This window comes from Sinocyclocheilus grahami, unplaced genomic scaffold, assembly GCF_001515645.1.
Source record: "Sinocyclocheilus grahami isolate Dianchi unplaced genomic scaffold, SAMN03320097.WGS_v1.1 scaffold129.1, whole genome shotgun sequence".
In the NCBI taxonomy this organism is placed as follows: Eukaryota; Metazoa; Chordata; class Actinopteri; order Cypriniformes; family Cyprinidae; genus Sinocyclocheilus; species Sinocyclocheilus grahami.
The window spans coordinates 446,952-464,451 of NW_015505308.1; the positions used below are offsets into that span (position 1 = coordinate 446,952).

Sequence of the window (17,500 nt, forward strand, 5' to 3'; positions counted from 1 at the left end):
TTCAGGATGCTCTTGCCGACCGCCAGCTTGTCCGGGCTGAAGGTGACGCGCACCAGGAACTCGAAGGTGAACCACAGCACGCAGACGCCCTCCACGTAGGTGAGCGCCGGGTCCGTCTCGATCTCGTACTGCTGGCTGAAGTCCGTGAAGGAGTCGTTGCGAAACGCCTCCGTCTTGTTGATGACCGTGTTGAAGGCCTCGTGCGTCTCCAGGCAGAAGGTCTTTTATAAATATAAATCATATAAAATATAGCTTTTAAATATTTAATTGCATATTTCAATATTTAATAATTATACATGTATATATGCATTGTTATAGATTAATTTTTTTAAATATTACAATTTTGTTATACTGTATGTAATATTGAAACCAGGCAAATTATACATAAAAAATATTAAACATTATATATATTTTAGATTATAAAAAATATATATACCAAAAAAATATAACAAGAGACTTTTTAAATATTTAATTTATTAATATATTTAAAAATGTACAAAATCATATTTATATATGCATTGTTATAGGTTTATGTTTATATAAGCAATTCTATAATATCTAATATTTTAATTATTTGAAATCAGACATATAAATACATAATATATTTCATTTATTTTGCATTATAAAATAGACAAAAAATATAGCCAGATTATAGCCAACAAATATTTTATATGTTGTATATGATAAAATATAGCCAGAAAATATAACCAAAATTTAGCCAAAAATATATTTTATTTGATAAAAAAAGAAAATATATCCAAAAAAATAATCAGAGATTTTTAAATATTAACAATTTTTTTTAAATATAAAAATTTGAATATTTATATATGCATTACGTTATAGGTTTGTTCATTTTTGTATATAAACAGTATTTATGTAATATGTTAATTATTTGAAATCAGACAAATTATACATTTTATATATTTGATTTCAAATCATTCCAATGTTACATATATAATAGAATAATATAATTTCTAGAATAGTTTATATAAAAATAAACAAATTATGTATATGTTTGTACACACACAGAACAGTATTTATTGACAAACACAAAAAGTCAAAAGAATTTCTATGAACAGTAGCATTTAACCTAAATATTATTTTTACATTCTTTTCCACAATTACTGTAATAAATATAAATAATTTTGTACACCACAACAAAAAACTAAAATGCATGGGGGAGTCAAATGAATCAGAGTCTTTTTTGAAGTGACTCATGAGAATGAGCCACGCAAACGAACAGATTCATTTTTGTGAATCGGTTCATTTGGACGCTTCTCATGAGAGAGAGGAAGGACTTTTATTTGTCTCAGATTTATTGCTTGGCTGTGCAATGTGACAAAACCAGCACTGCACTTTTACTCCAGCACTGTTATCATGATAATGCAATGCACACCAAAGCAAAACAGTCTTCCAGTATCTTGGCGGGTCACCGGCGTGCAATATTTAATGTCAATAAACGCTGTCAAATGAGTGAGTCAGACCTCCCAGCAGCTGTGTTCAGCCCACACAACCGCGCCGTCAACACTTCACCTTCACGTGCAAAGCATTATTCAGAAAACACATCAAAACAGACCCACGGGCCGTCACTCAAGCACACATAACACACTTCATATTAAACTCAATTACGCTAGTTACTGCACTCGTGGATCAACGGCAAGACATGGAACCCGTGCTCTGCAACCGCTAGAATATAGCTAGAAAAATCTATATTCTATATTTTATATATATATTCGAAATATTAATTATATATATATAAATTACTGAATAACATGTTTAAATATTTAAAATGTAGAATATTTATCTATGCTTTTTGTTTTTGATTTAAACAACTATTATAATACGTTAAATATTTGAAATCAGACAAATTCTACATATATTTTATATATGTTTGATTTCAAATAATTAAAATGTTACATATATAATAGAATTAATATATATATGTGTGTGTGTGCAAAAAAAACATCAAATTGTTTATGTAAAAAAACAAATGATATGCATGTATATGCACGAAACCGGTGATGTGCAACTGCTACAAGCGCTAGAATAACAGCTCAGTCAGAGTACTGCTAAAGGCAATAGCCAGCGCTGGTGAATGTGAAAAGACATGATCGCGGGACGGCCTGTCCCCTCTAGATAGCGTCTCAAAGGTGCCTGTCTCTCGTCTTTGTTTTAGCGTCCTAATGAGACACAAAGCCAGCACTAACGATCAGGACAATGAAAACAAGCTCTGAACGCACAGTGACAGGCGCGTGCGGGACGCGAGTAAGCAGTATCTAATGATCTTGTCATCCACCGCAGGGGTCAGGAGTCTCCCGTGAACAATGCTGCCGCTGCTGTGGGTAATGTGGGCTTTGGCTGTGAGATCAGATCCGCTCGAATCTCACTTTGTGTCCTGTGACTTCATTAACCACGCAAGCAGCCTGAAGCCCAGCGAATGCATTTCATTTGTACACTAACAGTACTTTGCTTGCTCTGCTTCCAAACCTAGTGAGCTGCTCACCTACAGGAGGCCACGTTTATGCACATGACAAATAAATGTATTTTTTTGTGATAACATTTCAAATAACATCTAATTATGAGCTAAAAAGTCACAAATACCCTTGTTACTTGACTTCCAAAACTTTCATTTCACCACAATAAATAAATAAATAAATTTTATTTGTAATGCATGCATGTAATTATAGGATATGCATACATATATTTCATTGAGGATTTTAGCCCAATTTATGTAAAAAAAAGGTGTTTTTTTGCACCATGCATATAATTTATTATAAACATTAAAAAAATTATTTATCAGAAATTGTAATTATTTCATTATCTAGTAACATACAAAATATGTATTAAAAATCATAATATTTATAAATGCATGATGGTATAGTTTTGAGATATATATATAGATATAGTGCTGTCAATCTATTAAAAAATATTAACTAATTAATCGCACATTTTCTGAAATGAATCGTGATTAGTTGCAATTAACATCAAAGTTTTTAAATATACAATAATGTCACATTCAATCTCCAAATGAATGTAGAAACAACATAAATCCAGTATATGTTTTAATATTTGTTCAACTGCATCTTTTTTTTTTATGACTGAAGGCGAGCATCACTGATACCAATACTACTGATGTTTCTATGAAATAGTTTTTTTTCCCTCCAATATTTAACCACTGACTATTGCCATTCAACATTACAGTATAATTGAGAGCTACTAATTTGAACATTTATTAGACTTTAAAAAAGAACAACTTTTAATTTAAGTGAACTAAAACAATCTTCACATAAACCCATTATAATAAATGTCATATTTAGCTACCCGTGCTCTTCAGCAAGCAGAAAATATACAGAAATAGAATAAAGTTATCAAACACTAAATTCTAATTTAAATATAGATGAATCCTTAAAGCTATAAAGTTATTGATTTCCTCTTTTTCTTTGTCACATGACAAAGCAACCAATGATGAGACAGAACTAATGAACAGGAGCCAATGAACAAACAGAACTGAAAACCACATGACAGGACAATGAACCAATGAGAACATGACACATACGGCAAAGGAACAACATGACATGATCCATAACTATATATATATAATGCATGCATGCACTGCACTATTATTGATCAATTCCTGATATATAATTTAATTCGATTTTTGACTGAAACATGACCCAGAACTTTCTTGACAGGCCTACTGAAAACCACATGACAGGACAATGAACCAATGAGAACATGACACATACGGCAAAGGAACAACATGACATGATCCATAACTATATATATAATGCATGCATGCACTGCACTATTATTGATCAATTCCTGATTTATAATTTAATTCGATTTTTGACTGAAACATGACCCAGAACTTTCTTGACAGGCCTGTGCTAAAACGAGGTTTATTTCATAAAATCAATATACAGTATGTGTCCTTTCACTGGCAAGACAATCCCAGAATGCACTGCAACGAGCTCTGTGAACATTTCCATCGAAGATGCCAGATAATACTTTGTTTACAAAGTAAAAAATACTTTGTTTAGTAGTTTAGCTGCTACACCATGAGCAGCATTTTATTTAATCAGTCACTCCTGAGGTTTTATTTGAGTTAAGATGCTGCATTAGAAGGTAACAGCCCATGCAGACGGCAGACAGAAATGCAGTTCACTACGCAAAAAACAAAAAGAAACAGCTGCCTAGAAGCAACACTATTTAGTTTACAAAAGACACCGTTGGACAGATTACAACACCTGGAAAATAAAATTATGATTTTGGATACGTCCCACATGACAGAAAAATCAGTTTGAAGGAGTTGAGCTCTTTGAAGAGCGGCTGTGATCAGTGTTGCTTTCTGTGGCCATCAGGAGGCTTTATACTCCTCCTGATGCAAGTCTGTGGGAAACGGATCAAACGTGCACTCTTCATGCACTCCCTGTCTGTGTGTGTGTGTCGTGCCATAGATAGCACCATCTTTCTGACAGCTTCTGATGCTAATAAAAGAAAGTTGTGTTTTATCCAAAAGTGTGTTTGTAGGTGTTTGCAAGCGTGTGACTGACCGATGGTCATCTGTGCTGAGGAGTCTCTCTGGATCGCCGGATCAAACATACGGCAGACACGGCACTGTCACCCAGGCAACAGTGTCAGGAAAAGCTCCACGGCAACAAGACCCTGGTGTGTCAGAGTCCTGTGAGCGTGATTGCCAGAACACACACACACACACACACACACACACACACACGGATCATCTGAGAAGAATAATCAAGGGCCAGAATTAACACTCTGTGAGTAAATAAAGCTGGAACTGCAGCACAGTAGATGTTTTGCATCACAACATAACAACAGTTGCTCATGACCAACATTTTTTTCCATATATTTCATTGTTAAACTCTACAAGGTGGGACATTCTTGGCATTAAACTCCCAAAATGACAATATAAGGAAAACAAAATCATACAGCTACATTCCTTTGTGGAACGAACAAAACTAAATAAAAAAATTAATAATGCTATATATATATTATATATAAATTCTTCCAGTATATTATATATATTATACTATAAATTTATTTTATATATAAAACCTCATATGCATGCATGACTAAAAAAAAATCCATAATAATTGTTAAAATTAAAGTTTTTATAATGCATTTAATCAATTAAATAAATAATGCTAAATATATATATATATATATATATACACGCAAACATTTCAGCAAGAAATGTTTCAGTAAGTTATGATGCTGCACATGACACAAGAGTTAAATATGAGAAAAACAGCTTAATTCCTTTTGTGACATGGACAATCAAATTAATTAATTAATGCAAATAAATACTGCAAAACGTTTGCATAATTGATTTGTATAATTTATTTTGTGGTTATTTGTCAAGTGCTTTTAATTCAATTATTAATTTTGTACACTGTAATATAATGCTATTGTCACCAAGCCTACTAGCACACTACTATTTCTGCAGTATACAGTGTTTATAATGTGCATAATATGCTGATTTTTTATTTTTTTTTTGCAAACAGAGGCTGCCTACTGTAATTTAAAAATGTAAAACAACATACTATGAAACAAACCTTATAGGTCTCACATGAGTGGTGCATACATACTTTATAAATAAATGTTGTTTAATCCATGCATTCAGAAAATTGAAAAAAAAGCAAACTGACATTTACATAATGAGGTCATCTGACAACAATAATACGGTTTAAAATAAACAAACTAGGTAAACAGCTTAATTCCTTTTGTGACATGGACAATCAAATTAATTAATTAATGCAAATAAATACTGCAAAACGTTTGCATAATTGATTTGTATAATTTATTTTGTGGTTATTTGTCAAGTGCTTTTAATTCAATTATTAATTTTGTACACTGTAATATAATGCTATTGTCACCAAGCCTACTAGCACACTACTATTTCTGCAGTATACAGTGTTTATAATGTGCATAATATGCTGATTTTTTATTATTTTTTTGCAAACAGAGGCTGCCTACTGTAATTTAAAAATGTAAAACAACATACTATGAAACAAACCTTATAGGTCTCACATGAGTGGTGCATACATACTTTATAAATAAATGTTGTTTAATCCATGCATTCAGAAAATTGAAAAAAAAAGCAAACTGACATTTACATAATGAGGTCATCTGACAACAATAATACGGTTTAAAATAAACAAACTAGGCAGTAGACGAGTGAACTCTGTACTAGACTCAGAACATAAACAGCTCTGAATACAGATGAAGTGTGTCATGTAGTGATTTCAGATCAGAATCAAGTGTTGTCATGGCTTTATCTGCGACGCTTCAGCGCTGTGATTCACCGTCACTCAAATATTATCACAGTCACACACACACACACACACACACACACACACACACACACACACACACACACACACACACACACACACACACACACACACACACACACTTGCTGTCAGCTAGTTTGTCATTATCTGACTAATGTATTGCGAGTAGTTCATGCTCTTATGAGGGTTTGTGCGACGGCCCTGTGGCGGGAAAACCATGAATGTCACATGAAGGGTGGAAGCGTAAGAGAGGCACTGATGGCTTGACTTCTCTAGATGTGGGTCTGTGTGTGAATCACGTCTACAGGTGTGTCCTCATCCCTCTACAGCAGCAGAGCAGGATCATTTCACACCATCCACACTCACACTCGCTCCCAGCACGCAAGTGCTTATGTAGGTCACGCACACACACACACACACACACACAAAACCTGTGTCTGTGGATCTGCTCCAAAAACGAGTGAGCTGCACCGGCGGCGGCTTTCTAAGGCAGCATCCGTGTACAAGTCACATTTTATTATTACATTCCAAAATAATGAACAATATATATATATATATATATATATATAATTATAATTATGTATATACCATACACACACATCCTTTAGTTGGATACCACAAAGACAACATGTTAAAAATAATAATTAAGAATGTTTTCTAGAATGTTAAAACTCACTATAGTATGGACCTAACCTACACAAACCATAAACCTACCTTTCACAGAAACCCAACTTAATTTTATATAGAAGAATGTTAAAATATAAGAATGTCAAAACATTCAATATCTCTCTCTCTCTCTCTCTATATATATATATATATATATGTATACGATAATGCTCTTTCTGATTCTGATTATATATATAAGAATGTTTCCTGTGACAGCCAGGTAGGTTTAGGGTTGGTGTTGATTCGGATAGTATATTTAGTCATTTTATAGTCTTATATAAAAGATCATGACTTTGCGGGGTCATATATATATAAATAAATATATATATATATATATATATAAACAATTACAGGCATTATAAACACTATATACATGTATTTTAATTCTTCTCACTTCACATCAAATCCTTAAAATGTAAAAGTTTTCAGAACAGAAATAAAAAAATAAGTAAAACAAACATGAATGATAGTGGCATTCATCAGAAACGACATTTAATATAAACGGCACATCTAAACTAATTTACTTCAAGCGAAACTGAAACTACCAGCGTATGGAAAATGCGTCATACAAATAAAACTGGGTTCACGTACCTCTTTCATTCAGCACAAATCCAAACGTCTGCATTTTGAATGCTTGATGTTAATTGCATTACATAAGTCACTTATACGGAATATGTCGCAGCGCGTTTCAGATGATAAAAAACACGACTTAAATATAAAAATATACTTGATTCATGCAATATACTCACTTTATTCCTCATTCCAGCAGTTTTCACAGAACTTTTTCCAATGCATTATGGGATTGCAGGTCACGTGCCCAAAACAGCATGTTGCTAAGCTATCAAGCGGTTGCTTTAAAAAGCATAAAAATGTCTATATTGGAGAAAATGGTGCATTTTTAGCTATCATTTATTATTATTTTGTACTCAATTACTGTATATTTATAGTCAGGAAAAAACACACAGCACACACATATATTGCATAAAATAATCAATTTTAATTCCTCAAAATGCTGTTTTTGTAGGCAGCTCAGCTCAGTATGTTTCTGAACAGAGCCTGTGTGTGTGTTAATATCTAAGCATGCAATCTGGTTTTGTGCATTATAAATGGTGGCCTCCTCTTCTCTGCTGTTTAATTCATTTCATGCTCTCTCAGTAAAGTGCGCTGGGCTTCTGACAGTCGGACCGGAGGGATCTGAACTCCATTACAGCCACATCACAACGTCATATCAAGTTTTCAGGGCTCTCTTTGAAACCAGAGCATCTTTAAATGCAATTCTCTCTCACACGCAGAGTTCATCACCGTCATGCTGAGATTTGATTGAGCCGACAGGCAGAAAGGAGAGAGAATCTGCACTTGGGTTTCACACGCAAACAAATACATATGGTATGCACCTGTACTGCTCGTTTACCTGGATGATATTAGCCAAAATGTGTAGGGTACAATCAGAGCACATGAAAACCGCCTAAAATACTGTATCCCACAATACAATAAAGAGTGATGTGTGATGAATATATCAGAAAAAATATGATCAGATGGTTAAAAGTTACACTTAATTAGAATAAAAAATGCAAAATACCCATTTTTATTTTGAAAATAACACAGGACTCAGTTAATGATTGAAACCAGCTTGGTAATGAGATCATGTTAATGCTCCATAGACTGAATTCATCACTCACTCCCTCCATCACATTAAACGGCTTTAACACCTTTGAACTTTAAGCTCTTAAAACTACAATAGTGAAATACTTACATTTTTAAACTACAAGCTTTTAAGCTTCTTTAATCTTTAAAAATTGTACAACCTTCAAACTTCAAGCTTTTTAAAATACTTTAATCTTAAAATACTTAACTTTCAAAGCTTTTCAAACTACGTCAATCTAAAAAAGTACTTAAAACCTTCAAACTTAAAGGGGTCATATGATGCGATTTCAAGTTTTCCTTTCTCTTTGGAGTGTTACAAGCTGATTGTGCATAGATAAGATCCCTGAAGTTGCAAAGACTAAAGTCTCAAAACCAAAGAGATATTCTTTATCAAAGTTAAGACTCTGCCACACCCCCCTAAAACGGCTCGTTCTAACACGCCCCCACATATCTACCTCACTATGTGGAAATATTAGCATAATGCCGCCCAAATGTGCACGCAAAGAAAGAAGGCGTGGTTTCAGTAACCGCAGTTAGTGTTGAAGCAGCATGTCAGGGAGACGCTGTGTGTTTCAGTGCGAAAGCAAAAGCACTTTATTTGGCCTTCCAGAAGTAGATGCATTTAGGAATCTTTAAGATTACTTACAACAGAACAGCAATGCATTTTATGGACGACCGTTTCGTGAACCTAGGAGAGGAGGTAATTCTGACTTTGCTATGACAATCTGGTGCTTCTGAATCAGCTACTGTTTTGTTATTAGTTTAAGTATTTGCTATTGACTGTTCAAATGCAGAGTTCTGCGCATCGTGTGTGTGTGTGCGCGCGAGTGAGCAAGAGAGAGAGAGAGAAGAGAGAGAGAGAGAGACAGCGTCACATCACAGTGGAGTCAGCTGTCTTAACTGCGGCTTGTGTACTGCATCAATACTGTGTCTGTTCCCCTTTCGGGCTTGAACTGATGGTAAAACTAATGACATTTTTTTACTGTCTTTACATTTATTTTGAAAGATGAAGCTCGCGATTATGGCAAGGGCCGTTACATTTCCGACGAGTGCTTGCGGTGTTCGGCCAATCACAATGCACTGGGCCAGCTGGCCAATCAGAGCAGACTGCGCTTGTGGGAAGGAGGGACTTTGTAGAAAACGAAGCGTTTGAGAGAGGCGGGGCATAGAGGACCTACAATAATGTACAGTATTTGAAAAATATTGTGTTTTTTGAACGTTAAAGCATGTCAACATATTCTGTTACACCAAATAATGATCTTTAAAAAAGCATCATATGACCCCTTTAAAGCTCCTAAAACTACTTCAATATTTAAAAAATGTACAACCCTAAAACTTGAAGCTTCTTAAGCTACTTTAATCTGAAAATACTTCAAGCTTTCAAACTTTAGGCTTTTTAAACTATTTAAATCTTAAAAATACTTAAAACCTAACTTAAATCTTTGTAAATGACTTCAAGCAAGCCAACATCAATGTTTGTTTAAAATAAATCACAACCACAATAAACTACTTTTCATCTTCACACGATGCGACATCCAGTCAATAAGTGAGTTTCATGATAATTCAGTTAATGAATCAATCAAAACCATCGATTAAATTCACCAAATTGTCTTAAAGGGCTCATATGATGTTGCTAAAAAGAACATTATTTTGTGTATTTGGTGTAATGACATGTGTTTATGCGGTTTAAGGTTCAAAAAACACATTATTTTCCACATACTGTACATTATTGTTTCTCCTCTATGCCCCGGCTTTCTGAAACGCGTCGATTTGTACAAAGCTCATCGTTCTGAAAAGCGAGGTGTGCTGTGATTGGCCAGCTATCCAGTGTGTTGTGATTGGCCGAATACCTCAAGCGTGAGACGGAAATGTTACGCCCCTCACCATACTGTCCACCATGATGCCCTGTCCGGCCGGAGACAAAAACATTAAAACCCATTATAAACGAGGCATTTGTTGCATCCAGTGGGGACATAATTACTGATTATAATGACTTATACTGTCTTTTTACGCGTTGCATCGCGCCGCGTAAACATAAAACCATGTCTGCATTTGTGATCAGAGAAATGACAAACAACAAGTGATCCAGAGGATCTCCTGTATGTGTGACAGATTCTATCGTCTCAGAGTCTGATATGATCTGTGTGTCCCGCGGTGGCATCAGCCATCTGTTTATCACTCCGACTCATAAGCGGTGTGTGGCTGACATCCCGGGCTTGGTGCTTCCTACTGTACGGTCCGATTACACATACACATACAGAGTCCCGCTGCGGCGCTGCAGGTGATGACAGATGTCCTGATCATGTGTGTGTCTCACTGCAGGATTCCCGCTCTAATGACAGACTTGCTTGCCACGAAATGTCATACGAGAAACCTTACTGAACAACAAAAACACAAACCCCATTAGCAGAAGCACTACACTACAGATGGCCTCGAAGCAAACACACATGGACTAAAAAGCCAAAGCCTAGAAAAGGCTATTTTTGATTCATGGGGTCAACACACTTTTTCTTTTGACTACATAATAATAATAATAATAATAATAATAATAATAATAATAAATACATTTTTCTTATAATTTTTTTAACCCACACACACACACATATATATATATATAGATACTGTATATATTATAATAATTAATAATGTAATATTATAAATATAAAATATATAATAATTATAGTAAATACATTTTTCTTTAAAAAAATGTAATCCACATTACTAATAATGTATATTTATTAATTATAAATATACATTTATAAATACAATTAATATTAATCATATTATAATAATGAATCATGTAATATTATTAATATATAATAATAATGATCATCATCATATTTATGTATTTAGCTAGAGAAAACATAACTATAAAAATATAAATATAAAAAGTCATATTTTTGTAAACTTTTTGCTTAATATCTTTTTAAATTGGATACATCTCGTGATTTTTGTTCATTAGGCATGCTTTTATTATTTTTAAAATAATATTTAAACTATTTAAACTAATAATTATTTAAACCATTGAAATGCAATCCTAGAAAATTCAAATCAAATTTTTTTTTAAATCATAAAGGCCTAAAAATGTCATTTTTGAGTTTCATGAGTTCAATCAATTATAGTGTAATAAGGTAATATTATTAATATAACAAATAATATTAATAATATTAAGTAATATTCATGTATTTATCTACAGAAAACAATTATAATAATCTTTTTTTTAATTAACTATTATTACTACTATTATTTATTTTTTCTTTTGATTATTTAATCTACATTCCTGGTCTTATGATCAATCCATTGGTGCATGTTATTAATAATATTAATACAAAATATTTTATATATTCTTTTTTTATATATTTTATGTATACAATTCATTAATCCAAAGCAACTTACAAAACATCAAAACATCACGAGGAACATCAAAAGCATAAAAAAAGGCAATAAAACTGCCCAGATTTGGCAGCACAACCCCTCGACCTGCGCATCCACTCCTTCACCACACTGAGGCGTTTGGCATGAGCAGCGTGACATCAGACAGAAAGTGGCTACTTTCCCACTCATTAATCAGCATTTGCTTGAGTCCAGGAGGACACTTGATTGGCTGATTTAAACCCACTATGATCAGGGAGAAATGAACATGATCACTAATTGATCTGCATTACTGTGCTTTCCTGCATGCTACACAAGCTCATCTGAGAGACGGCGAGAGCAGCTCGCAGCGAGAGCAGCTGCTTTTGCAAACACATATGCGCATTCATTACAAATAGTTATTACGCAGTTGACTGACATTCTTTTTTTTTTACATGCATTGATGAATCAGTCAAAATGAGACTAGGAATGTGTATTAATGTTCAATTAAAATTGATTTCATGCTCATCTTAAAGACAGAGAATGAGAGGCTTTGTTCAAAAACATATGGAATCGCCTTGCTATCTTACAAGGGAGCATCCTAATCCTGACTTTAGCATGTTGCTAAGATTACACATTATCATAATAAGCATTAAATTAATAACTTATTTTTCCCATTATGATTTAAGTTCATCTTATTGATTTTTTATATATTTAATGCACTATTTTAATATTAAATATTAAACAGTCTAAGTAATTGTTGAGGTTTTCTGCCTTCATTTGATAACCACAATTTTTGATAATAAACTTGTATTTTTGGTAATTTGATATAATAATATAAATATATCAACATAAAAATTAAAGGGTCCTATTATTGTAAAAACCATAATAAGTTAAATAATTAAAGTTGCTTTTTTATTTTTAATCATAAATTGTTACATTTTAATATATTTTATGCTTTTTGTTAATTAGACATGCTTTTTTATTATAAAAATTTAATTAAATCATTAAAATGCAATCCTGGAAAATTAAAATGGAAAAAATTATAATTTTTAGTTTCATGATTTCAATTAATTAGACATGTTTTTATATTGCAAACATTTTATTTAATTATTAAAACTGAATTTTTAAAAAAAATTATGAAAATTGAATTTGTGAAAAAAATAAAAGGGATTTCATATTGGCCCTAAAAATATTTTTTATACATTGTTGTTAAATTGTATCAATTTAATTATTTAAATTAATTAGACATGTTGTTTTATTAGTAAAAATTTAATTTAACCATTAAAATGGAATTAAAAACAGAAAAAGTGCAAATTGAAAAAATAAATAAATTGGGAAAAAATTAAAGGATTTCATATAGGGCCATAGTTTATACATTTTCCCCATGGAGCTTAATGCATTCTGGGATTAAGATAAACATCTTAGACTTGGGCTAAACTGGGGCACTTGATGATGATGGTGATCTATCTTTGGGAAGATTCTTCATGTTTTCTTCATGTTGTCTACACAGGCAGCTCACTAGGTCTCTCAGCCTCTGTGTGTCTCTGTAGGTTATAAAAAGGTTGTGTGTGTTTCACAAAGACTGTCATTGTGTTTTCTTCTCATATCGGAGGAACCATGGTAACCGCACCCATCTCTCTCTCTCTCTCGCCGTAACAAGGACGAGCGAGAAGACGAGCGGGATGAGGGTTGGGGAAGATGGCAGGGAAAAACAAGTGTGCATTTGGCAGCGAACGCAGGGGTTTCCCTCAGACACACACGCACATCTGAAGAATGAAAGGTCATTCTGTGTGTGTGACAGCAGAAAGCATGGATATAACAACAGATGGAGATGGACTGAAACTGAAAGTAAACGACACACAAACCCTGAGCGCATGAGGAGAGATTTGCTGACATGTTGGCCGGCTTGCGCTCGGGGAAGCCGGTTCATCTCGGCGCCGCCAGCGACCCACGTTAAAATAGACTCTCAGACACTTCCAAGCCTCTCCTCACATCTCAATAATTCAGCCTAAGTTCAGCCGAAATGCTTTAAATGCAGACATCACTCTCTCTCTCACACAAAGTCTCAGTGATTTATATGTGCCACATCAAAAACTACTCCGTGAACACCTTTAACAATATAAACAGTCTGCAATGCAAAAGAGAAAGCATTATCATTGACATGCATGGTTTGAGGTAATGTTCATGTCTGTTGCACAAACGGACGTAAATAATTGTATTTGTGTACTTGTATACGCTGCAAAACAATATCTAAATATTCTTAAATCGAGATACATTTACGGAACACACAAAATGATATAAGATAAGTTTTCTGAGAAATGCATCAATTTAGTTTTTGCTTGAAACAACAACAAATATCTGCCAAAAATATTTGTTCTTATTTTATGCACAAACTCACCTAATTTTTATCATTTTCTCAAAAAACAAATTAAATATCTTAGAATTATAATATTCAATTTTTATATATTAATTTTAAATATTCTAATAATAATAAAAAAATAATAAAATTGTATGGGTTTTAATTTATTTAAAATAATATAAAATGTACATTTGTTAATAATAATTTAAAAAATTTTAAATAACTAAAATATCTATTTAAAATAAATACAAGATGTACATATTAATTTAATTAACAAAAAGATAGTAATAATAATAATAATAATGTTAATAATAAGAAATTTTTACATTAAAATAATTTTTAATCCATTTAAAATCAATACAAAATTTACATATTAAATCATTAACAAGAAAAATACTAGTTTTCCCTTTAATCAAGTTTATTTTTCAGAAGCGTTTCAGAACAGATATTTGTTCGTTTTATGCACAAACTAAATTTTTATACTCTTTTTTTTCAGAAAACAATAATAATATCTTACGTCATTTTGCTTCAAGTAAATGTACATCGATTTAAAAATGTTTAGATATTTGTACTAGAAAAAATACTAAAATAAAAACATTTCTTGCAGTGTAGAGTGTGTTTCTGGACTAATACTTATGGGCAATCACTAATTTCGAGCAAAACAATAATAATAGTGAGTCTAACATTCACTATCAAATGAAACTCATGGTTTTGAATAAATAATCAGAGCCGCTTTTGGGGTAGAAAAGCAAAATTCTCCATCCGGTTTATTTTCCAGACGCATTTGCATTGAAGGCGTGAAGTGATGTGGCTGGAAAACAACAGATGACGTGTCTTTAACGATAATTAGGCCGGGCATATGGATGATGAATGAATTCACATTTCTGCCTGATGCGATTATCAAAGGAGGTGCTGTTGTCTTTCTTTAAAATGACAGAAAGAAGAACAAAACGTGTCATTCCTTTACAAAAACACACACATACAACACATCCTGAAATAGCAAGAGTCGCCTCTGCGCTGCTATTAATAGCTCTGGAGTCAAAAAGTGCAATGGTGCTTTCAGAGACCTGGAGTTGCGATGCGATTTGTGCTTTAACGTATGAATCTTTCAGTTCGTATCCGGCTTCATTGTCACTGTTTTTCTCTTGGTTTTGGTCCTCACAAGAAGCTAAGGCTAGGGATTCAGCTGTTGCTATGGTGACCGCATTACGTAAGTTGTCATAGCGATAGGCCGGGTAGACGAGGACAGGTGTGACAACGGGTGCCGTTTGTTCCCGCGGCAACGACGCTGCAGATTTGACCTTCTGATGTGTGTAAACTCACACACTCACACACACACTCACACAGTTACTGTCCTTATGCTGGATGGGAAAGTTACACTCAGACAGACACATACTGAGCTTCAGGCAACTTACACGCACACACACACACTCACACACACTCTCACACATTCTCTTTCTCTCTCACACACACACACACACACACACACACAGTTACTGTCCTTATGCTGGATGGGAAAGTTACACGCAGACAGACACATGCTGAGCTTCAGGCAACTTACACGCACACACACACACACACACCCAGTTCCTGTCCTTATGCTGGATGGGAAAGTTACACGCAGACAGACACATGCTGAGCTTCAGGCAACTTACACGCACACACACACACACACACCCAGTTCCTGTCCTTATGCTGGATGGGAAAGTTACACGCAGACAGACACATGCTGAGCTTCAGGCAACTTACACGCACACACACACACACACACCCAGTTCCTGTCCTTATGCTGGATGGGAAAGTTACACGCAGACAGACACATGCTGAGCTTCAGGCAACTTACACGCACACACACACACACACACCCAGTTCCTGTCCTTATGCTGGATGGGAAAGTTACACGCAGACAGACACATGCTGAGCTTCAGGCAACTTACACGCACACACACACACACACACCCAGTTCCTGTCCTTATGCTGGATGGGAAAGTTACACGCAGACAGACACATGCTGAGCTTCAGGCAACTTACACGCACACACACACACACACACCCAGTTCCTGTCCTTATGCTGGATGGGAAAGTTACACGCAGACAGACACATGCTGAGCTTCAGGCAACTTACACGCACACACACACACACACACCCAGTTCCTGTCCTTATGCTGGATGGGAAAGTTACACGCAGACAGACACATGCTGAGCTTCAGGCAACTTACACGCACACACACACACACACACCCAGTTCCTGTCCTTATGCTGGATGGGAAAGTTACACGCAGACAGACACATGCTGAGCTTCAGGCAACTTACACGCACACACACACACACACACCCAGTTCCTGTCCTTATGCTGGATGGGAAAGTTACACGCAGACAGACACATGCTGAGCTTCAGGCAACTTACACGCACACACACACACACACACCCAGTTCCTGTCCTTATGCTGGATGGGAAAGTTACACGCAGACAGACACATGCTGAGCTTCAGGCAACTTACACGCACACACACACACACACACCCAGTTCCTGTCCTTATGCTGGATGGGAAAGTTACACGCAGACAGACACATGCTGAGCTTCAGGCAACTTACACGCACACACACACACACACACCCAGTTCCTGTCCTTATGCTGGATGGGAAAGTTACACGCAGACAGACACATGCTGAGCTTCAGGCAACTTACACGCACACACACACACACACACCCAGTTCCTGTCCTTATGCTGGATGGGAAAGTTACACGCAGACAGACACATGCTGAGCTTCAGGCAACTTACACGCACACACACACACACACACCCAGTTCCTGTCCTTATGCTGGATGGGAAAGTTACACGCAGACAGACACATGCTGAGCTTCAGGCAACTTACACGCACACACACACACACACACCCAGTTCCTGTCCTTATGCTGGATGGGAAAGTTACACGCAGACAGACACATGCTGAGCTTCAGGCAACTTACACGCACACACACACACACACACCCAGTTCCTGTCCTTATGCTGGATGGGAAAGTTACACGCAGACAGACACATGCTGAGCTTCAGGCAACTTACACGCACACACACACACACACACCCAGTTCCTGTCCTTATGCTGGATGGGAAAGTTACACGCAGACAGACACATGCTGAGCTTCAGGCAACTTACACGC

The 17,500-nt window shown here is 35.1% G+C and overlaps 1 protein-coding gene across 1 annotated transcript in view; it reads right to left on the reverse strand.

The window, feature by feature from the left end:
* LOC107590518 (potassium voltage-gated channel subfamily C member 2) overlaps positions 1 to 17,500 on the reverse strand; it is a 55,878-nt gene that overhangs the window by 12,204 nt on the left and 26,174 nt on the right. The window lies entirely within an intron of this gene.